The 24,675-nt window shown below is 45.2% G+C and overlaps 1 protein-coding gene across 2 annotated transcripts in view; it reads left to right on the forward strand.

The window, feature by feature from the left end:
• The window catches only part of nlgn4xa (neuroligin 4 X-linked a), a 104,308-nt gene that overhangs the window by 2,697 nt on the left and 76,936 nt on the right, over nucleotides 1–24,675 (forward strand). Inside the window, exons 3-7 of one of the 2 annotated variants that reach the window (XM_034677615.1) lie at nucleotides 1,884–2,226; nucleotides 2,361–3,645; nucleotides 3,734–3,769; nucleotides 5,858–5,936; nucleotides 10,210–10,291. The gene's annotated coding sequence lies outside the window, so the exon portion shown is untranslated. Of the gene's footprint in view, nucleotides 1–1,883; nucleotides 2,227–2,360; nucleotides 3,770–5,857; nucleotides 5,937–10,209; nucleotides 10,292–24,675 lie in introns of both variants that reach the window. The other variant, XR_004630145.1, reaches the window with a different exon arrangement.

A 24,675-nucleotide genomic window follows, 5' to 3' on the forward strand; every position in this document is an offset into this window, starting at 1 on the left:
CAGCGGAGATATCACGGTGCAGACGCTCGGGTCTATCTGCACCGTGATGCAAACTGGGGGCTCATGTTTTATTCAGCGCAGAGTGATGAGAGAAGAAATGAGATTACAGGAGCAGGTGATGGAGAGGAGGATGCTGGGAGGCACATTTGTGTTCACTTAGAGGAGTTTAATGCACAATTAAGGCCAAACAATATCACATTAACACGTTTTTACAATCACGCCATGCTGGGGTGAACGCTTCTTGTATCAGGATTTAAGATTAACTTTAGAGAGAAGAAGAAGAAGAAGAGCTCAACGTGTGACTCTTCTTTTGAGATCTTCTTCTGCATGACTTGGAGAGCCAGCAGGAGGTTTTGGTTCACACCCAAACTTTTCAGCCCGTGACTCCCAAAATACAGGTGCCAAAAACTCTCGACCCCCACTGTCCCTCCCAGTGGTTTAATGTGGCTTCATGTAGCTGGTCTGCAGAAAAATCAGCCTACCTATATGAGCATGTGTCTGTGTTTCCTGTGCCTTTATGAATTACCCTCCTGCTACTGATGCTTTTGAAAATAAACTGTTCACTAACCTTCAACCTAGGAGTCATCTGGGATCAAAGAAAGGCAGAAAACTAAAAATATTTTCTATTTTCAAGGTTTTATTTCAAATTTAGCGTCTATTTTTGTCGATATTTTGTACTATAATGGGTAAAATGACACCTCATGACCCCCCATTTGTGTCTTGCGCCCCCCCAATGCCAACACAGATTCATAATGGAGGACTTTGGCCACTGATCAAGACGTCATGTGGCATGAGTTCAAACCTGTCTTGTGTCCATTACCTCCTCCTCCTCTCTCTTTAATAACTTTGAATGCTTTTAATTGAGCCTGCACGTATCCGCTGAATTATTCAGCACAGGTATTGATCCTGACTTAACCTGAGATCAGTGAAATATTCATTGCTCTTTACTTCCCACCTGTGCCACGAGCGAGTGAGCGTTTGAGCAGCGAGGGAGTATTCCTGTAGGTACTCTGTGGCTGTGGTATCACGCCTCAGCACATTACGGCTGCTCTCTCTGCCGTGGAGGCTCACAGAGAGTCAATAGTGATCTAATGCGCTGAGGAAAATGTGAGTAAAAAGGAGCACATGAATACTTTACAAAGGCTTTCCTGCGGTGACAAACGAGCTAACAACAGACCGCACACTCTCTCAGACACTTTCCCTGTTTCTTTTATCTCTTCCTCAGAACCTTCTCCTCCTTCAGAGACTTTTTTAAGGTCTTAAGAGCAGGCAGTTTGCACAAATAAGAGTCCCCCCATAGTACTCCCATCCCCGTGCATGAGCAGGAACCTCCTGTTCCAGCTGCAATAAAAGCAAATGTAATATAAATGTATGCAGTGCAGCAGATCCTGCAGCTTAAAGGAAACAAATGATGCAGTAAAAGGTGGTCTGGGTTCAATAAAAAGGGCCCGAGGCTTTGTGCTGAACACATCAGGAGAGCTGCTCCACCTTGATTTCCTGAATTATGGATGTGAGCAACAGTCTGAGGTGGAGGGGGGCAACGTTTCCATCTGACTGTAGTAACACAGCAGAATGCACAGCTGTGTGCTGCAGCCTGGTTTTCATCTGCTCACACACGTCATCATCGCTGTGTGAAGCCTGGATGATGGAGGAGACTGTCCTCGCTGTCTCTTATTTTATAAAGGCTTGAGTTTGGAAGCTTAAAACTTTATAAAACAGAACATATCACCTCATGATGAGCATGAGGTGATGTAACTTCAAGAATAAAGATGAATTCCTTTGTTGAAACTGTTATTTATAGGTTTGGCTGTCTTTATTTCCTGTTTTTATTCTGTGTATTGGTGCAGCTAAATTTAACAATCTCAATCAACATACCTATTTAGCTGTGTGTGCAGGTGGTGCCAAAGTTATTGATCCATCCATCCATCCATCCATCTTCCTCCGCTTATCCGAGTCTGGGTCCGGGTCCAGACACTCCTCTCCCCGGCCACTTCCCCCAGCTCCTCTTGGAGGATACCAAGGCGTTCCCAGGCCAGCTGAGAGATATAATCTCCCCAGTATGTCCTTGGTCTTCCCCGTGGCCTCCTCCCAGATGGACATCCCTGAAACATCTCCACCAGGGAGACATCCGGGGGGCATCCTGACCAGATGCCTGTACCACCTCACCTGGCTTCCCTCTCGGATGTCTGAGCTCCTGACGGTGAGGGTTGGAACGTAGATTGACCGGTAAATTCCAGCCCATAATGTACCATTTTTATGACTTTTTCAAAAAGATAAAAATGCATTAAAGTTATGTTTGTGCAAAGACTGCAGAAGCACTGTCACAATGCTCACTGCTGTCCTCCTTTCATCCCTGATAGGTTCTCTCCCTCCTGACGGACCTTCACCTGCAGACCTCCATGCAACTCACTCCAAACGCAACCACAACACCAAAACTCTAAATAGGACTATCTGTGCTCCGTCTCTCGCTCTCTGAGTGGCACGTCGGCGCTGTGGGGGCCAGCCGGGTCGATGAGAGTGTTTTCCTTCCAGACCGTCACCTGCAAAGACGTCAATAACACTCAAACACGACGCCGCGCTGTGTTAAGCAACTCCTGCTGTTTGTCCTACACGCTCCCTCCTTAATGCTTTAATGCTGTTTAAGTTTATTCATAGTTCTCACAGACGTTTATTGAAGAGCGAGGGGATATAATGAGTTTAGTTTCCTGAGTTACAGTTGCGTGCGGATGGAGAGGACAGGAGAGCAGCTGGTGATGCCGAATAAAGTCCTGATATGCCAAGAGGATGATGAAGTAGCAGGACTGCACCAAAGCTGGTGATAGGACAGAGATTCAAGGCTCCAGAGTGCAGGGATTGGTTGAACTTTGCTGCTGTTGCATCATCAGGACTTTCAGGAGGAGGTTCAGGTCTAAACTCACAGTGTATCTGCTCAGGCGATCCAATGATCTCTGAGGAGGAGGAGAGAGTTTCAGCCCTGAGAGCATACAAGTTAAATTATCCAAACTTTGCTTTCCTTTGTGAGAAATAAAGCAAAAAACCCACAAATGGAGGAATATCTCCAGAGCCTCTGCTGCAATAAAAGCCGCAGTATTATTTAAGACTGCGTGTGGGATGGCCAGACTTTAGTTTTAGTCTCCTCCCAGCAGGTTCCCAAACACCGGGTGGCAGAGAGAATGAAAACCTTTTCTGCTTCTCCTCTCTGTTCTCCTCTTTAAGCTGTGCTGCGGTCTGTGGGGAGAGGCAGCACATGAAAACACCAATCTCTTCATGAATAAAATGTTTGATTAAACTGCTATGTGGTGAGAATTCAGGCTTCAGGGCTCCCAGTGCAAATATCAAGAAAGGAAAATTAAACTGTGTTGGATGGAAATGCACGCCGATATTAGAATTACAGTGAAGAAATACAGACACACACTTTACCAACAAGATTTAAGATTTCACTCCCTCTGAGTTTGAGATCCTCTGGAGATCCTGAAGCTTCTCTCCAAAAACTGGAATCAAACTGCATCAAATTTTCTTTAATGTTCTTGTTCACTTGTTGTCTTTCATGTCAGTGAGGAGGATCTGATCATCTCCCTCAGGTGCTTCACACACTCCTATCACCTGAATCCTCCTGCCCCCTGCTGCTCAGGTGTGACCACATAGGTGAGGTTAATGGTGAGGTAGGCCATTTTGCTCTGAGGTTTCTCTCCTGCTAGACGGAGCAGCAGAACTTTCTGTGTTTGATCTTCAGCATCGTCCCGTGTGGAGCCTCAGAGCTGCTCTGAGTGTAAGTTGAATTAACCTTTTAATGATTCCATATTTTAGTTTCTCAACATCATGCACAAATGTAAAAGTCCACAACGTTTCTGCTGCTTTGAGAACATTTCTTTGAGTATTTACCTGAAGTTTCTCAGGGAAAGAGCTTCTCAAAACAAAGTGAGTCTATGAAGTACTGTAGATAAGATAATGACACTTTTTACGGATGTATTTCAAGGACTTTAGGAGGTCTTATATTTGTGTTGATCCATTTAGAAGTCTTGGACAGGAATGTGCACTTTGCTTTTGAGTTTCTGGTCCACATTCACAATTTGACCGGCGTGTTTGTATTTTTTGGAGTGCTGAGTGATCTGAAGAGGTATGTGTGTGTTTAAACAGTGCACGTTGTGTGTTTACAGACGGTCAGAGGAGTCATGACTCAGCACAAATAGCTCAGTGTGTGCATGCCTGTCTGCAGAGATGCATCTCTCATGTCTCCTGTGTGTGTGTGCAGCTGATGCATTGATTATACTTTGTCTAATGGAGGATGGAGCTGAGACAGGAGGCGCTCTGATTATTATTACTGCTTTAAGTTTGACTGCTGATCCCACACGCCTCCACACACTGCTGAATTAATGTTTACAGCGAAAATAGCCCGTAGGAGTCGATCTGGTTTGTTGCATAAAAAGCAGTGGTTCACATTTAGAGTTAAAAGCACCAGAATAACTTTCCTGATGGAGAGATGTGGGATGGAAAAGCAATCTTTATCTGTGCTTTCATAAATGCATGCAAGAGTCCAAAACAACTGCAAACTGCAGACACATGCATGATGCAAATCCAGAAATGAATGCATGCAAAAGAAAGCAAAGTGTAGGGGGCGCTCAGAGGAAGAGTGTACTTAAGATGTGAACTTTTTTACCAGTGTGAAACGACAGAGTGACATTAGAATGATTGTAGCTGCAGGAATATCTAAGTCTCATGCCAGCTGAGAGTTTTGCACATATTGTAAAGTTGTGTTTCTGCAGAGTCGTCAGTGAAGCCGGCCCTCCTCCTCCTCTTGCTCTCCCCCTACAGGCCTGGAGTTACCATCATTAATACAATAAGATATATCTGCCCCATGAAACATATTTCTGTCATGACAGCCATGATCTCCACCCTTTATGTTGTGAGCGTGTTCAGCATCTGCATCCTCACGTTCATGCTTTTTATTCAATAAATGCAGCGTTTATGTATTTAAGTGGTATTAAAGCTGAAATAGAAACCCACTCACGGCTGTTATGTTTTCCTGGAAGGATTTACTCTGAATTTTCTGCAGTACATGGTTAAATTTAGTTCATTCCAAGAATGAAAGCCAATTATAACTCCCCCGTGTGCGCCCTGGTTAGGCTCAGCATGTGGCAGCTCCACAAAAAGGAATTATTCCAGGATCAAATGAAGTCAGAGCCCCAACAGGCTGACATTTGGTGGCTCCAACAGGGGATCCAGTGTTCTACAGAGAGCCTGGTATATGTCAGGAACCAGATCACCCGGGGGAGGAGCGGGAGAGGACCGGACGTTTCACACAGACTCTAATGAGACATGAGGAGTATGAACCGTTGTAGCTCATTACTGCTCTTTGAATGAACAGCTCATGACTTCAAACCTGTGGGTGATGAGTGTGGTCAGAGGAGAGCGATGGTCCCAGGACTCTAGACACAACTTGTGTTTGCAGAGGAGTTAAGCTAAGAAGCATGCACAACATAGCTTGATTAAGGTTAGCCATGCACGAGACTGAAAGGAGTTACAGCAAGTGTTCATCTAGATCTTTAACTTTGTGGTCTCTTCTTCTGTTCCTCTGTGTGGCGTTTAAGTGCAGAGAAAACACTTGAATTTTAGCTTTTCCACACAGAAAGGAAGGACGTGCATGTGGGAGCCAGGAGACCTATTGTAGACCTCTTGCCCAACCATAGACTGTATAAATGATGGACGTATCGGCGGCGGCCATATTGTAAATCGTACAGTGTGTGCCGATACAGAAATTAGCTATCCAGATTACACTTGTGTTTTGTACCAGGCTGTAAACATGTTTATTTCTGCTGTAAAGATCGCCTTTTTTGAATTGGTGTGTATGTGGTTTCAGGTACTTCTGGACCCAGCCTCAAGTGGACACTCTAGGAACTGCAGTTTTTAACACTTCCTGAGGCGTGCTCGTTGAGAGAGTGAGTAGAAGCTGTTTCTACTTTTAAAAAACAAAGTTATATCTCCCTCTGAATCAGGTTACTAACTTCCTGTCTCATCTTCTGCTCCTTTAAGTGATGTGTTCTCCTCATGTTGCTCTTTCTTACCTCGCTTGGTGATTCCAGCAGCTGACTCGATGCTTTCCCTACTTTCTTATTTACAACTTGAACACTCCTCATGTGTAGCCATCTCATTTCCAATCACATCCCTGCATCAGAAATGCATTTGCTGAGGCAGCTGTCATGATAATTGGCCTTTTAGCTCGTGTTGGCCCTTCACCGGAGAGCGATCGATTTCATAATCACGCCTGTACTTCTCCCGCTGACCTCTACTGTACGAGGCGAAGGCCGAGGCGCCGCGTTTCCAAGAGCATAATTAGAATGGATCTAATATCTTTTTTATATGCGCACACTGCTCAGCTGTAGCGCTCCACAGCTCGCCCTCCGCTCTGCCAGACCTTTATTTACCCAAGTAGGCCTGCTGCATTTTGATAAGAACCTCTGTCTGCAAGAATTAATGTAAAGCCCACTGGAGGAGAGGGGTTTCAATTAGGGAGCAGGAAGAGTCGGAATGAGAGGAATCCAAGCTACACGGGGAGAGTTCAGCCTCCTGCTTTTTTCTGCCTCAGCGGCTGAGAACGTGTCCACATTCAGAGCTTCTTCAGCGTGATGGACTGTCAGCGTGTACAGCCTCGTTTGTGCACATTACCCACTTATTCAAAGTGTTGCTGAATGCAGAATCAAGTCCACACGAGCCAAACAAACCCGGTGATGCATCTGCAGGCCTCGTTCATTTTTTAGAGGAAGTGGAAGTTTCGGCGCGGCGGAGAGGAGAGGAGGCCTGGTGTTGCTCCTGACGGATGTTTCCAGACTTTCTCATGAATTCTAAATCAGCCGCGGCTAATTAATGTGGAAAGGGCAGACGCTCGCTGTAAGAGGCTGAAGTTTACAGAGGAGGAGGCGGTGCGTGGCGTTCACGACAAAACAAGACGAGAGAACAAGAAGCAGACAATTACTGAGAGAGGAAAGAGGGAATGCACCTTTACATCGCTCACATTCACTCCTTTTCTACACTTTCAGTCCTTCAATTCTCCCTCTTCCTGACCTCTTTCTCCTCACTCTCATCCATCTCCCTGTTATCTAATCACTCCTTCTTTCCCTCTCTCCTCCTTAATTCATCTCTCCTCCTCACCTGTCCCGTCCTGACCTTTCTCCTTCTGGGTTTCTTCTTCATGGGTTATCTCTTGTGTTTATTTGCTCCTCTTGTCTCCTCTCTCCTTAAGGATGCAGAAAAAGGACCTGTGCATTCATTCGGTCTCTCCCTTCCTTTATTTTTCATCTCCATATTCTCCAACAGGCCCTTACTCTCTTTCCTCCTTCTCTTCTTACATCTCCTTATCTACTTTCCTTGCCATCTCAGCTCCTTTCTTCCCCTCTCTCCCTCTCCTCTCCTAACCTCCTTGTGTTTATTTGCTCCTCTTCTTTGTGGATCTCTTGTCTCCTCTCTCCTGAAGGACGTGTGTCTTCATTCTGTCTCTCTTCCTTTATTTTTTTATCTCCATCTTCTCCAACAATCCCTTACTCTCTTTCCTCCTTCTCTACTTTCCTTGCCGTCTCTGCTTCTTTCTTCACCTCTCTTCTCTTAACCTTATGTTCCTCTCTCTTCATCTCTCCTCCTCCTCACCTGTCCCATCCTGACCTTTCTGCTTTCTTAAACTTCTTGTACCCTACCTCTCCTTCTCTGTCCTTCTCTCCTCATCCCTCCTTCTTTCTCTCTCTCTCTCAATCATAATGTAAAGATTAGTTTAATCTCCGTGCATAAGAAGTGTGTCGTCTTCACTTGGAGCCCCAGCTGTTTGTGTGATTGCCGTTTTGTCGATGACCTACTTTCAGATCCACATGAGTTCACTCTGATTTGTTTTTCTTCCTCCTGAATTTTCTGCTAATTTCATGAATTTGTTGTCGTCCTCGTCGGAGCTTCAAACACAAACCGCTCTGGTTTCCCCCTCGTCTTTTATTAAGTCCATGAAAAGTGAGTGGCGCTGAAATCAACACGGATCAGAGGAGCTGTTCGAACCTCCAGCCTCATAAATAAAGATGTATAGAGAGCAATGCAACGAGGACGCTGCTTTAAATCCAAAAGAAGAGCGTCTGAATGCTACCAACATGACTCATCCCAATCTTTACCTCAGAAACACCAGCTTCTCTTTTCACACTGAATTCTCCTCACTCACTTATATTTAATTTAAAGGTGAATTAAAGTTTAAAATCCACGTTGCATGCATTGTTTCGCTTGATGTTAGTCGTGCAAATTCCTAGTAGTCTCTATAAAAACTGACACTTTGAGTATTTTGCAGCGTGTGCTTCGTGAAAGTTCTGCTTCAGGATTTGTCACCTCCTCTCGATTAAAGTGAGATTAAAGGGAACTTTCAAGCTCCTGCTCATTTTAAATGACTAACCAGATGCTAGATAGATCAACGATACCAACAAATGTTGAAAAAGTCAAGTCTCATTTTCATCTTTGGAGCCACAGCTGATGCAGACTCACATTTCAGGCCTGAGAATCAAGAGCTGTGCAGGGACCCTGCTGGAGAACAATGAATAAATATGTTTACAATGATGCTGACCTTTGACCTGTTAGTATTTAAGTAGAGTTCAAGGGTGGTAGAGGGTCTAATAAATAAATTGATGCCTCAAGACTCACCCGGTGTCATTAAATCCCGTTCAAGACCGTAGAGTTGGACTTCAGTGTGTAATGGATGTGAGGATGGATGTGAGCGTCTGCATCAGTGTGTGAATGTAAAGAGCTGTGAGTGGTCACTAGAGGCAGAGCGATATAAACACTGTCTGGTCATCTCCTCCTGTTGTCACGTTATCTCCTTCCTGGGTTACATCTCATCGGGTCTGAAGTGTGGCCCTGCAGCAGGAGTGGTGTGAGAGCGCCGAGGATGAGAACAAGCCTTCGTCTCTTCATGTGCTCACTGAAGCAGTCAGCTGCAGGTCTCTGTGTTTGACGACAAGTGTGAGTCTCTGGGAGCTAATGCTGAAAGCGTGTAGGGTTAATTGATGCAGGAGAAGGAGCCCTCTCTAACAGCTCCGTCACGTTGGGCAGAAAGAGCCTTCATCAATAATGTATGAATTATCTTTAATGGCATCGCACGGCGATCTGTTTAATTGGAGCGATTAGACTCCGCTTCAAGTAATCTGAGGAGGACGGAGGAGCAGAGAGGGGAATCTTTGTTACCACTGTGATGTTATATTTATGATCCTGAGTTAACACAAGCTTCTCTTTGAACTCCTACATCTCTTTGTTAGAAATCTCTGCACCACTTTCACTCTTCACATTGCTGCACTCATGCATTTATCTGCTTTTTCCAGACATTATGAAAATATTTGTCTGTGAAAATGAAGCTGGAGATGAGTCTTTAAAGAAACACGAACAGATTTATCTTTTGTAAAGCACAAAGTGTTTCCTCAGAGGCAGAGCGCTGATTCGGAAACACAACGAGGAAATCAGAGCAATTTTCTGCAATTATAACGGAGCACAACTTGTAATATCCTCAGATTGGTTTCCCACTCTAGAGTGAAGGAGCTGGGAGGATGCAGAAAATAAAACAGATGTGAAAGTCTGAGAAATGAGAGTTATGGTCTTAAACCTGGAGTTTGATGTGAGACGTCTTGTTTCTGGTGAATTTATGATCATGTTGTAAAAGCTAGAGACAGAGTGTGAATGTTTGAAAGCAGACTGCTGCATGGAGATTCATGAAGTGCAGGCTGATGGATATGATGCATAGACTTCTTCCTTCTTGTGTTCAGGTTCATGGACTGATAACCTGCTGCTGTGACACCACAGTTCAGGATCAATAAAGTACATCAACCTTTGGTTTATCTGAACCCATCAAAATAAACACGTCAAAGGAAGAACTTCCTCTACTCTTGGTCCGAATGTAGTCTTTCCATTGTCGTGTTGTGTGCACAGAAGTCTTGTTTATTGCATAATCATGATGCAAGTCGCATTTTGTAAGCTCCCCCTAAAGTCCCAACATGAAGAGCGATGTCAAAGGAGAGCTGTGGATGCCCATGAAGGAGAAACGCAGCAGAGCAAGCTGAAGCTGCAAAAAAAATTAATAGATTGTGCCTCTCACATCTCAAACATAATGATGGACTGTAGCTCAGGTTCATGCATGAAACAGATGGATGGTTATTGCACAGGAAATCCAAGACTGCATGACTTAACTAAACTTTTGTTTTGCAGAGACTTCTTCCTCACTGAACATCTCTGCATTCCCTCAGCCCGTCTGTGACATGAAGCAGGATGAAGACTTCTTCAGTCACAGGTAGGAAACTATGGCTGATGTGCTGCTGATGTGTGTGAGACTGTGTGTGTGTGTGTGTGTGTGTGTGTGTGTGTGAACAGAGTTCCTAAGCTGTGTGTGGAGTGTTTCTGTATGAAGTAGGATTGAATTAGACAAGCTTCACTGTGGAGAGAGAGAGCTGAATTTCAAGAGGCTTCACGCATGCAGAACAATGCTGCAATAGCCGCACAGGGTTGAATGTATTCAGATGAAGAGAATCTAATGAATCATAATTAAAAAAGTACCTCAGTGAGCCAGGCTGTAATTGGATAGCACGTAGGAAAGAGCTGCGAGGCGGTCTTCAAAGCTCAACCAGCCGCTGGATTTCATGTGAAATCTCTGGACTGAGAGGATTTCCGACCAGAGCTGGAGGAGTGGAGTGAAATGAGTTTACTCTGAGACTGCTGACAGGCATGAGATCAATACTCATTATATCCCTAATCTGTTTCTTTTTGCACAAGTTTGTAGAAAAGGCACGAGTTTGGATGTGAGCTCCCCCATGGTGAAGCAAAAACACATCAAGATGTTGGAGATTAAACTCTTCCTCCTGTCACCTTCAGAGGGAGGTTTTAATTCCTGAAATGAGACCTCATTAAACTTCTTTTAGTATAACCGACTGTAGGAAGTTTGAAATGTGAGGCTGCAACTTAATCCTGCACGAGTCTCAACAAATCTGCCCGAGCTGGGCAATATTGAGTATACACCTGTGGCACCTGTAGCTGCATGCATGTGATGTTTGATGGAGCCCTGTTGTCTTGTTTGACTGCAGCACTCCCTCTCAGAGCTGCGTGTGGCGACGACACCCGCCTGTCCTCCCTGGAGTAGTTTTGACTCGTTGTCTCATTTGCTTTCAATCACCTTCATTGCAGTCGTGACCTAATGGGAGGTTTGTAAATGTGCCATGACATGCTGTGCGTGATTACCGCTCTGTTAAGGGTTGCCTGACAAAGAGCGCCCCGGCCCTTTGCTCCTGCCTTCCTCTGCAGCTGATCGGGGAATCCAGAGCTGTCACTGAGAAGTAGCAAGGAGTTCCAGATAAGACAATCAGTCCATGAGTCCATGCACATCGTTTATTTGAGTGACATCTTGCAGGATTGTGTTCAACTTTATGAAACTGAGACTTCACCCCTTGATCCCCTGCAAGCTTCTTGTTCCCCTCAAACTCAGCTGTGTATTTTCTGCAGCTTAAAGGGACGCTGTCACTTTGTTTTGGAGTTCTTCATGAGAATTTCAAACACTATTTTGACCTTTCACAGTCATGCAACACAATGCAAATTTCTCCTGCTCGTCTTTTGGAATAAAAGATGTGCACTTGAAGCAGCACAGGATTATGGGATTTGTACTTTTTGATGCTTAACAACCACCTTTGTTGAGAAAAATCTCTGTGACGTGACTCAGGCAGAGAAATATTCATGCATACTTCCTTAAAAGTTGGAGTAGTTGGACAAATGATGCAATTTTGCAACATCTCTTTGGTATTTTTCATTTTATAGATGGATAGATTCCTGAAAAATGACAGATTTTGTTATTATTTTGCAGAAATGTACGTTTCAGTAAGATGTTTTTACTGCTGATGTAGCTCTGCAGCTTCCCGATGCTAGCAGATGCACTCAAACATCGGGCTGCTGCTTGTAACGTTCTCATCTTAAAAACAAAAGCATGCACTAACACTCTAACCTCTCTCTGACTTCCTGTTCCCTGATCCTCCAGCGTTCAGAGCGTTTTCTTCCCTTCCACTCGTCCTCTCTCTGAGTAACACATTCCTGCAGTCGAAACAGAGAACCGCCCCTGACTGACTGTCTGAAGCCGTCCAGTGGATCGCTCAGGCAGCGAGTGAGATGATTATTGTTAGTTTGATGAGCATATGTCACAACAGAGAGTAAGAGTCATTTGTTCACAGCGTGGTGGGACTCTGATATGAGCTCTCATTATCCCCTCTGTGATGTGGATGGAGGTCCCGCGGCTCCCCACAGGAAGCCTCCTCATCATCCGAGTGCCTCCATTCAGGTCAATTTCCCCTCATTGTCATCTCCACCACCGGCAAAGTGCTGAATCAATTTCAGGGTCACATTTATCCCAGGGTAATCGCGCGCTGCTAATTGGCCCCGCAGCTGAATCCTGTCAGTCACCGAGGGGGGAGGAGGAGGGAGGAGGCTTAGGTCAGGGGATCACCCACACCAGCTGCTGCACCGCAGCGTCCGCTGGCTGCCCGTGGCGTGATGTCAGACGTTTTTTCAATGACTTCATCGTAGCAGGAAGCGTTTTGATGCCAAATCGGCGAGGCCCTGGTGGATTTGACCCCCGGCATGAAGCGCGGGGGCTCTTGAACCGTGTCTGTGGGGGCTGATGAGCTCACAGCAGGGGGGGAAAGATCTGCAGTAGGAAGCCCGGGCTCTGATGTGCAGAGGCCTGAGGTCGATCTCTGCCTCGGACGCTTTAATGTAAAGCTGCATATGTTGGGGCTATCTGTTTGTGTCTGCGTGACTCCTCGGAGCTCAATTAATACTCGCTTCATGTGGAGACGTTTTCCCTCGTGGTGTTCAGTGAGCTGCAGCTTCTTCAGAGGTCGGTGTGAGTCGTTCTGCTCAGAGGATGTGTTGGTTTTGTACAAATGATATTCTGCAGATGAGATATTGATCATTGAAGTCCGGACTGAAGCTCTTCTGAGTCTGTGGCCTCTTATTTTGTGAGATCTTGCAAAAGTTTCTGATCTTCATCCGGATTTCTTTCAACAGACTGACAGGAGAGTTCATGAGTGACGAACTGAACGGTCTTCAGGAAGTATCTCAAACTGATCTAGAAAAGGCGAGGTCGTCTCTGCTGAATGTCAGTTATTTATATCAGCTGTTTGCTAATGTGGCTGTCATAGTTCCATAATGATCACAGAGTTGAGTATCGATCGCTCGCTGTGAATAAAAGTGGTTTTCCACACGAGGAGCTCAGCATGAGTCCGGCCCTGTGTGCTGTAGTAGTAGTACAGCGTGTGTGTGCGTGCAGGACTTCATCATAATCCCAGCTGACCGATCTCTAATGAAGCCAAACGAAGCTTTAACTCTTCACTCCTCCGTCCTTCATCCCTCCATCTGTCTCACATTAACTCCGCCTTGTAACGCCGTCACGCTGTGATCGGAGATTAGAGCCCCGCTCCCGTGATGCAGATGAAGTCTTTATCGATAACTCTGTTCAGGGATCAAAGTCATGATGGACTCCTTGATGCGGTCTGGAGTCAGAGCAGCGGTAAACGATGGATGATATCAACCTGAGGCCGGCTCAATACCTCATTTTACCTCCACCTCTTCTGTCTTCATGATGGATCCATCAAACATGGCCGACCAGAGAGGGACGCTCGGCTTCATATGGACGAGTTAAAATGTTAAAAATGTGTCAGGTGTAAGTCGTGGAGCTACAAGAACAAACATCGTGACTCGTTTGATCTCTCTTTGGATGATTTAGAAATCTGATGAAGCAGGAAACAACATCTCAAAGATATTTATACGTTCAATGAAGCCTCTCAGGTCATATCTTGACTACGAATCTCCTCTCACAGTCTTAATATTTCGCTGTTTACACATTCTGACTCTCCAATTTCTCTCATTACCCACAATGCAAAGCAGGACCCTTGGTTCGGAGGGAATTTTCTCACTAATACCCACACGCCAAGACACAAATCAATTGCAGGGGGGCAAATAGCTTTTTGATTAAGATTCCCTGAGCGTCTAATGAAGAAAGCTCTCTGTATATATCCTCCTCCTCCTCCCCTTCCTCCTGCCGCTTATTGGAGGGGAAGTTGGAATCTATTAGGATGAAGAGCTCTCGTCTGGTTAGTGGGAAACATGTAGACCTCTGGACGTGAGGGATGGAGCGAGCGAGGCATTACAGATGGATGGCGGGCAGTGGGCGTATTGATCGCACCCCAAAACTCATCAAGCCATTCCGAGAAAATGTCCGATGGATCCAGCAGCTGGGGCGGCTCGGCGGCTCCGCATGCTCGGCCTCTGTGGTTCTCTGGGTGGCTAACGACAGATCTGCAGATATCTGTCATCGGAGCGTACGGCAGGCTGCAGCATTACTCATCAACTCCTGTTACAAGCTGTTTTTCTGCACATTAAGAGACTGATAGTGTTCATCTGGAGTGCATGAGGCTGTTACATGCAGAGGGAGGGGAGTCGAGATGAAGGTCAGAGATGGGGAAGGAATGAGGATGTATGCATGAAATATTGAGCTTCAGATCCACATGAAACCTGCAGGGTTAATGTTTCAGACCCGTTGTGCAGACCCTCAGAATGCTCTTGTGTGTCGTTCGGGCTTCTTCCTGCAGAATGCAATGGACTGTAATTCAGAGTTTAACCCTAACAATCCCTCGAGACCTTCCAGAGTCATACAGATGAATGCAGAACTTTCAGTGTATGCATGATCTTGGTGGTCTGGGTTTCAGAGGGATGTAAGGTATCCTCATCCACACTCTGATGTGTCCTCAGCACGAGGCATCAAAGCGAGGCAGTGTTTGTGTCTGATGACGGGGTTGAATGTGCATTGGATAATTTCAGTGTGGATGCACAAAAAATATGCCAATTATATTTTTAAACTTAGCTTGATACAAAAGGCAGAATTGACGGCTTTACCTGAAGTATGCTCACCTTAGATGCCGTTTAGGAAATTACAGCTCTGTGCAGCTTGAAAAGCACTTGGAACAATGGGCAATGCATGCACAAGATGCCAACATAATCACATCTCCTCTCCACGAGCAGAAGAAGATTACAGCTTGAGGAGGTTTCTAGACATCCAGGGTTAATGCAACGAGAGGAAGTCATTACAAATGTGAATAAATGAGATGCATCAATTTACGGCGTATAGCTGGAAGATACATCCAGAGGTGGGCACAAACTGTAGACTCTGTCCACCCTGTGCAGACCCTCACAGAGAGCTGCAGGAGCTTTGTGATGAATCAAACATCCAGTCAGATATCTGAGGAAATGCCAGGAGCAGAACGAAGCATATTGAATTCTTACATTTCCCTGAAACAATGATTAAAGGGGTGTGATTGATTAACTGTTGAAACTGGAGATGCAAAAATGCTTTCAGCTGTTACATGAAGTTATGAATTCATTATTTGCATGCACTAAGTTATGTTTTGCAGTATTGCTCTGTTCTAGGAGCTCCCTGCCCTTCCATGTGTGTGTCTGAAGTTTGATGCTCTGTTCATCATTGCGGCGTGGATCTACTCTGTAATTTCTATCGCTCCTCCGGTTGTAGTTTTCCTCTGCAGTTGAATTAAAGTAGAGAGAAACATTTGTCATTTTCCTGGAGATCCTTTTGAACCTCTCCACTTGTCCCTGCATGTCCCTGGACCTCGCTCTGAGAGCCTCTGCAGTATCCATCATCCTCTCCATGTGTCCAGCAGAGCTGCTCCTCTCTGCTTTCATAAGAGGCTTTCTGTGTCAGTGAATTTTCTGCACCCATGCTTCCCGTCCACACACTAACCCCAGGGGCGCTGCCTTGTTTTATGCATGTCCTCTTCCCGTCGCCAGGCCCATAAATGGTCTCTCAGCAGGGGAAAGTGGGCCAGGGCAGCTGCCTGCCACTCACATGGGAAGTGCAGGGCAGCTGAATGCCACTGATGGTCTGCCCTGAGTCTCTCTGACTGTGGCTGATTAACCCCCACCCCCCTCCTCTGCAGCCCCCCTCTTCCATGCCTTAATACACTCACACACGCTGCTCTCCCTGACTCCAGGAAACTGACTGTAAAACACTGATTGCACGGGTCATCTGCTCTCAAACTGCTTGGTTTCGAGGGAAGCAAACATCCCCAATAAATACATAATGAGTCCTCTTAGCCCGAGGAAATTTAGAGTGCAGAGGAAAAAAGTTTGGCAGGAGGCTGAAAATCTTGAAATCATTGTAGATAATTGAATCTGAGACATCCAAACAGATGGTCAAGGAGTGAAGAGAGAGCTATCCTGAATCCTGAATTACCAACTCATCGTAAACCCTGTGCAGTTCCTCATGTGTCCACTTGAGGCTGCCTGCAAATACCAAGGACTTACGATAACATAGCTCTCTATCTATGCTCTTTATGCAGATTATCTTTACTCACAGCAGCAGCTGCATGCACACGGATTTGTTTTATAACTCATCTGCATTGATTAAAGTGACCCTATGTGATATGCATGATTAGGGGTGTGGCTAATTCGACTGACGTGGCTGACCGACTCAGTTGGAGTCAGATTTTCAACAATGGCACGTTTGCATTCATTCATCCACGTTTTATAATTCAAGGCTGCAGCAGACGAACAGTTTGCATCGTTAGTTTCGTTTTAGAACGACAAGGAACTCCTGCAGGTCTGTAGCTTGTTGTGTTCTGGAGCACAGGGCCACAGATCAAGCTGTTGTGTTTGAAGAGTTGTAGTAAAAAGACCATGAGCAGACCTAAACTGGAGCATATGAGATAAAGATGTAGTGGCAGTCAGTGATTGGTCCCTCCCTAGCTTTCCTGATAATGAAACAGTGTGTGAGTTAGCAGCCCTGTAATGCAGGGAGTCCCCGGACGCTCCCTGAAATAGTCTTCAACAGATAAATTAGCTGCAGATTGCTCGGAGCAAACAAAGAGAAGAAGCTGAAACAAGAATGTTTCTCTGTGGAAATTTCAGCCGTTCTGTAATGTATGCCTTTGTTTGTATGCATCGACGCGGCAAGAGCTTTTTCTGCCCGCCGAACGTGCCCTGCATCTCAAACAGGACCTCCTCATGTTTCCACTGATGGACTAAAAGTTAGCAGACTGAAACTTCAGATGTGTGGATACATATACATACACCGGACCCAGCGGGGAGCCGTGAGGTGAGACTGCTGGTTTTACATTTAGATTAAGCTTCCTCCTAAAGGTGATATCACTGCTGCTTAGACAGATATCCAACACTACTGCAAACTTTAAAGGGAATTCAAGTGTTTTTTAGATCTGGGACATATGTTCTGAGATTTCTAAATTAGGTACAAGAATGTTTTCAAACTTCATCTGTAGACTGCTTTAGCATGCGGGGTACTTTCCTCAAAGCCACCAGGCTGCAGGGACTGAGCAGACATTGCAGCCAGAAGGACCTAAGAGTTGTTGGTCTACCTCTGGTTTGATTGGGGAGCTCTTTGGTCTGCATGTTTTGGGTCTTTAACTGTGAACCTGCTGGATCAGAGACGAAGCCGGAACGTAACGGAGCGGATCCAGTGGAAGTTAACACATTGACTAGAATAGAAAACTCTCAGATCCTGCTCATCTGCTGACTTTGAAACTTTGTTGCCTCTTTATTCTTGACTGTGAAACAGAAACTCACATCATGCTCCTGATGTCTCGTCTTCCTCTGCCTCTCTTGCAACAGTTCCTTTGCTTTCTTATTTATTGCATTGAATTATGCCTCTCTTAGTAAGATGCCTCTGTATCGAGCTGCCGGCACTCTAAACATGGCAGCGGTTTGGGGAACTGGGTTGTGTTCAGATAAAATATAAAGAGCACTTGTACAAAACTCTCAACAAGTAAAAATGCTCGCAGGTAGAAGAGTGGAGTCTCTCCAAAATGAACCCTTTTAAGTTGAGCCTTTAATGCTCTGGCTCTCAGATATTCTCTGCAGGGTTACAACCACTCACAGGCCTGCCTGCTAAACTTTAGTGGACTAATAACCCTGCATGCCCCAGAGCAGCAGGCAACCCGCTGCAGGAGTTTATGTTCCTTCAAAAAAATTAATTTATGTTTGTGAAAATGATGCTGAGGAATCCTTGGCAGAGGGGGATATTTGTGCCGGCCTCAGTGAATGCTGAACAGTCCGTCTCCAGTCTCTGTGTTTCTTTTGTATAAGAAGTGATGGGGTCAGTGCAGACGGCTTTGAACCATGAGCACAGTCTAGATTTAACTGTCAGGTAAATCCCTCTGAGCCTCAGATCAAAGTGTCAGATGACAGCTCTCTCTCTCCGGGCCGAGCAGCGGAGTGAAATGTCCTGCGTGTTCCTGAGCTCACAGTTTTTTATCTGCAGTATTTTCTTCTTTGTAAACACACCAGGATGGCTAACACGCTCTTATTTGCTTATGGCTGATATACAGCGATCTCCTCTCTGCAATAGTGCACAGACTGTATCACCATCTTTAGAGAGATAGTCTTCTCATGCTCATGTCCCAGCTTTACCAAAATGTTTTAAAGCTTTGCATGTTGCATGTTCTCCCCGTGCATGCGTGTGTCGGTTTCTAGTCCTGTGATGGACTGTTGACCTATACAGGGTGCAGCCGGCCTCTCGTCCAATCACAGCTAGTCTTCAGCACCCCTGTGACCCCGATCAGGATGAGCAATGAAAGATAACGGATGTATGGATGTTGCATAGATTTACGCCCCGGCTCTCAGTGCGAAGTTTCACCCACACTGTTGCTGCAAACAGCTCCATAGGGTGAGAGGCAGAGAGATGGAGACGTGTCTTTCCTGAGAAACATAATATGTGTGTGTGTGTGTGTTTCCTGTTTAATGGAGGGCATCCAGCATCGACTGAAACACAAAATCCTTTACACATTTTTTCTCCTTTAGACTCAAACAAAAGTGATTTTCAAGTTTGTTAAAGTATGTTTCGAGCTGAGGAAAGAAATGTTAGGATATCTTTTATTGGCTCTCACAGGGAACTGGATCTGGACGGCTAAGCCAAAAGGAGCACACGATGCAAACAACAGATTTTGTCTTTAAATCAGCAGTATGAAAAATAAACCGTAGCTTTAATTAGCATCCAAATTGTTGGATGTAAACATCAGCAGCTCCTTCAGTGAGGAGACTATCAAACAAGCTCCAGAGCCTGCAAACCAACCACAGCAGTGCATCATGTCCCATGGATGTTAGCTTGTTTAGAAGCGAACATGAACCACAATAAATAATCAAATACTTTCAAAGTAATAAGTTAAATAAAATTGAGTCTTAAGAAGAGACTTAAAGGTGTAGTGTAAAAGCGTAGGTGTCATGCAGAGACTGCAGGAGGAGTTTTGTGTCCACATGCAGAGAGAAACCACTTCATTCTCTCTGAGATGTGAACACAGATCTCTGAATCTCCTGGTTTCAAAATGTGTGACCACATTCTTTAAAGAATTAGTAATTGAAGTCTGTCAAGGACACATTCTCCTCCTCCTCCTCCTCCTGTGTTCACTCTATCAGCAGCAACCTGAAGAGTAACCGTTAGACGTGTTCCATTTGTGCAACACTTTCAATCAAATCACTCGGCTCTTTCTGCAGCACTCTGTAAGAAATGCCTGGAATTATTCATAAAAACATAAGAGCAGGATTACCTGAAGACCGATGCAGGACAGAGAAGTGGTAAGATACAGAGAGACGCTCAGCAGGTTACACTCTGCATTAGTGTTGGAGCTGTGTGAGAGTTATGCTTCTGTGTGCATATGTGAGCTGCGTCTCCAGATCCGAGGTCATCAGGGCGTCAGCGTAAACCCAGCATCGCCCTCCTCCGGGAAACGGCGTCCTGCTCGTTCAAACAAAAAGCCTGAAAAGCTGCGGTAACAGAGCAGCGGGGGTGGGAAACATTATTTGCATGAAGAGGCAGTAGAAATGAATTCAAGGCCAGCTGAAGAATCAGAAGGAGTTTCCATCACTCATGCTAATGAGATGGCACCGCGAGTGCAAAAAGCTCCTCGTACAAGATGAACTGTTCCTGAACTGGAGTTTCACCCACAAGCATCATTTCTTTCTCTTAGATTTAACTTAATTCGCCTTCTTGACCCTTAAAATACCCCCTGAGGATCTGCGCGCTCTGCAAGCTTCAAAGTTAAGACTGGAATGAGATATTTTTGAAGAAATATAGGAAAAGATAACAAACCATTTCGAAGGACAATTGTTCTCTGGCCTAAGATCTGTCTGTCAGATTTTACAGAAATATGTTTCACTTGGAACTCCACTGTGCCTTTCTTTCTCCTTTAAAAGCTCCCAGAAATACTGTCTTAATCTTAAAGTGACAGAGACCTCTCAGGATGTTTCTAGAAAGTCACCAGGAAGCTGGAATTGTGATTATATATCCGGAGCTTTCATGCATGTTAGGATTTGTTTCCTCTTTCTGACATTTAGTCCTTTTAATGATCTGTACAAGTCTGCAGAATTTGCAGTAATAGAGGCAATCTTTCCTCAGGTGATGTGCTGACTGATTCAGTTTGATGGGAAGTAGGTGCCTCGGATCAAAAATAGTGGACGTTCCCTTTAAATTCCTGCTTCTATTGAAGTGAACACTTTAAAGAAGAGAGCAAGAGAAGAGTTTAAGTTAAAGACATCTTCAGTTCATCTATTTATCTTTGATTTTAAAGTCCAAAGGGAAAGAAAAGTGGACTCTAACTTAGGTCAAGTCCGATTTATGCACTGAGGTAGAAGTATAATCCAGGTGTTAGACAGGTCCCGGTGTAATTTCCCCCTCATCTTTGACTTTCAGCTTCAAACGAACCAGAAGCATCCGCCGCTAATCGACGACTGATGCAGAATAAATAGAAACAGAGCAGCGCTGCGATCGTTGACAGAATGACACCTTCCTCCCTACAACCACCAATCATAACAGAGCCAGGTTGTAGCCAATCAGCAGTCACTGTGGATTACTTTCCTACCAAACAAATAATCCATCTTAATCCAGCGTGGCAGCTGTGTGACTGTGGCCTCCCACCCTGCCACTTAGCGTCCGACAGATAGAGCTCTAATGCAGCCGTAATGAACGTTTGACATAGTTTGTTTCCTCACTCTGCTGACTCACACGGCCAGGGACATGCGTGATTACACAAACTAATGCACACCGCTTATGATTTTATGTGATTAAGACAAAAAACCTCAAACCAGGCAGAGAGAGCGGGAGGGTCCACGCCGCCTGCCAGCGACTAATGGGCTCCGAGCGAGCGCGGCCAGCCAGCCTGCGGGGCACGCCGGCTTTTTACAGGTCAAGGTCATGGATGGGATTTGAGTCCCCAATGCCAGGCTTCCATTGCAAGTGTGTGTGGCGAGCATTTGGAGGGACACCTGGAGGGTTTCTGTGAGAGCTGATGGCTAATGTAGGAGGAGAGTTAACCATCAGGGAGATATTGCACTCCAAATTGTTAAAAATGGCCGCTCTGTCAGTGGCCCAGTTTGTCAAGATCTGAGTCCAGTAAAAGATTTAATCCAAACTCATCCATAAATATGAAAACACCACTGAGTCGTGACATGGAGCTGTAACCACCATGCACATCCCCAAACACGCTGCAGTTTCTGGTAAATTGCATTGAAGTAATTTGAGTTTTTGAAACCCACAACTTTATTCCCATGGGGGTTTTCATTCTCGTCAACACACCTGTCTGCTGCCTGTCAGGTGCTCAAATTAAAACCAATTGAGCAGTGTTGGACATCCTGAGAGGTTGTCAGGTGAATCTGATGCAATGGCACAACATAGCAAAAGCAAAAGAAGCAAAATACAGAAGTGAGTGACGGGAGAGCTGATTGGATGAGACAGAAACGGCAGTAATGAAAGAGACTCATCAGGGCGGGTTGCAGCAGGTACGTCTTCCTACTCATAAACACTAATTAAACTCAAACTGGAGGTATGTTATGGATAAATGTAAACAAACACCATCTGCAGCTCTGGAATATAATAATTATATAATATCCTTCTGATATTTATTTGATATTGTGATCCATGACACCCAGTCTGTCTATCCGCCTGTCACTGTGGCAGCTGCCATTCACGATCTGCATCAAAAAGCTCTCTTGGTCAGCAGATCGCTGCAAGATATCCACGTTCTGAGGTTGGAGAGAAACTGTGGGGGGCATGAGTCCACATTCATGAGGTTCTGGAGTGACATGAGACATCTGCAAGTTGCACTTCTCCGTTTGAGGAGTGAGGATCGCTGACAGGTCAAGGAGAGTGAGGGGAGGAAATATCACGGCAAAACAGAGAGGATGGGAACACTACCGGGAGATCAAAACAGAGAAGAAGAGAGAAAGATGAATAACGTGAACAAGGGTCAAACAAAGGGGACGCACAGCATAACAAACTCCTACTCACTGCTCTTATTACAAACCTCCTACAGAGGCAAACATTTTACAACTATTCCCTGTGTTAGAGAATAATTAGATCCCACTTTAAGTCCACTTTCACATTCCCCAGACGCAAAACCATGAAATCACTTTACAGACAAACTTTACAGCAAAGAGAAACATCACCAGAGAGGTCAAAGGTCACTTACTGACTGCTGTCGCACCTTCATTTTGTTAACCTTGAAATTGCAGGAGTTTTTGGAACTGTTCCTTTATATGGACACAGTTTTTTAGGCGTCTGAAAATGCGTCCTCTCGATCTGTACCCCCACGGTTTTTGCTGCTGCTCTGCCTGCCTTGGCTTTTCATGCATGAAACCTGGCGTCCTCACTGAACGATGTATTTACTGTGAAACACTGTTTAACTCATGCTGTTGTAGTGAAGGTGATCCCAGCCCTCTTGATGTTGTTGGCCGGTCTGATCAGAGACCAGCATTAGAGCTAAAAGTGGCCTTTGGTCATGTTTAAAGCCTGGTCATTATCTGAATACCTGCTGTCTGGACTTGGCAGTGGAAAATGACTGAACAAAGCTTTCATCTGAGTGTTATTTGTTTAACCGCGGGGTGAAATGTGTAGAGGAATCCATGGACAGTCTTTGTCTGAGCGTTCGGACGTTAATGGCTTCAGAGACATCTCTCTGAATGCCATCGAACAAGGCCGTTCACGCACGGCTACAAGACAAATGTGTCGGCATTGTTTCCCCGAGTTCAGCTGTCATAAAGGAACAAAAATGTATTATTAAAGGCCCATGGACGGTTTCTACAGCGGCAGAGGCTGAATGGACTAAACGCAGCTCAGACTCGTGACAGGTGATGTTTAAAGCTGAGGGCTGGTGTTGATAACCCCGAATCTCCCTTTTAAAGACAGACTCATGTTTCTCCTCAACTCTTAATGTAGAACAAAGCTTCATTAATGTGTTTGCTATCATGAGAGTGTGCTGTGAGGCGTGCTGGCCTTGATTGACGGGTGTCTTATCCTGTTAGATTTAGTCATGGTGGTTTCCTCTGTCTTTTAGCTGCAGACTTCAGACTCTGCCAAACTGTGAATCAAAGCTGCATCAATACTGGAAAATAAACGTTAGTGGGCCAAGTTCAGTGTGAACGCCACTTTTAGGGTGAATAGTGTCTCCTTAAATAATGTCAGAAAACCCCTGATAATATCTAAGAAACACAACAAATAACTCAAAACCCATGTGCACTCTAAGTAGCTCCCGTCTCTTGTCTTGAAGAAGAGCGAATGCACATGCACAACTTAGACCGGGAGTTAGAGGAGGCCTGGACCTTGGTCTGTCGTTCTCCTCATGACTCCAGCGCCCCCTATGAACCAGCCGCCCCTGCAGAAGAGTGACGTTCTACCCTTGTTTTTAAATTTTAAAGCATCTTTATTCAATATTCCAGGACTTAAGATACAGTAACGAAGCGTAAACAAAGAGTCTGAGCCTTGCTCAGGCAGCCTGAAGCCTCAGCTGCCCCGAGCAGAGGGGCTGGCATCGATCACTGGCACACTGTGGTTGTTTTGTGGGGAGACGCTGTAAAATGTAACTGATTGCTTCTTTAAAGATTATGGATAAAACAGAACCCATCTGCTTCATCTCTGTTCCATCAACACAGACGCCGCCGTACGTCGATGCTAAGCATTTGCTGAAGAGGCCTCGTCCTCGTCTTCCATGTGTCAACAGCGGAGAGCTCGCTGCTCCTGAAGAGTCCCATCGTCATGCGTCGCTGGTCCCTTTACTGCCTTTATGTATCTCTTTGCTACCCCGAGGCGACAGGGATTGTCTGTGCTTAAACACAGAGGAAGAGAGGAGTCCTCTTCGTCTCAGATCCCCCCTCGTCTCTGTCTCTCTGCATGCGGTTACTGCCACTGTTTGTCTAAATCATCACAGGCCAGCTTGTCCTCTGTGAAGTATTAAACGCCACACTTCCTGCCCTCATCTTGTGGTGCAGCTGTAAGTCTGCAGGTCTGACAGTCTCTTCATTCTGCAAGAGAGCACACGGCCACACGCTCCATCCATCCATACACACTCCATCCACTGCCGGCTTTGCTCCATCCTTTATCTTGTTTCCATACTGCACTGATCTCATGGAGCTGCACACACTCACAGCTGACTGTAAAATACTGGTACACTCTCTGTCTTGTAAAAGCAGGTACTTGACATCATGTATTTTCTTCTTTCTTCTTTCTTTAATAATCATCAGGATTATAATTGTTGATTGTTTGAGATTGTTTTGAGCTTTGCTGCATTTAGTAGTACGTACAAATATGCAACAAGGTAAAGAAACAAGCTTGAAAATGTGGATTCACAT

The sequence above is a fragment of the Notolabrus celidotus genome, chromosome 24 (genome assembly GCF_009762535.1).
Source record: "Notolabrus celidotus isolate fNotCel1 chromosome 24, fNotCel1.pri, whole genome shotgun sequence".
Lineage (NCBI taxonomy): Eukaryota > Metazoa > Chordata > Actinopteri > Labriformes > Labridae > Notolabrus > Notolabrus celidotus.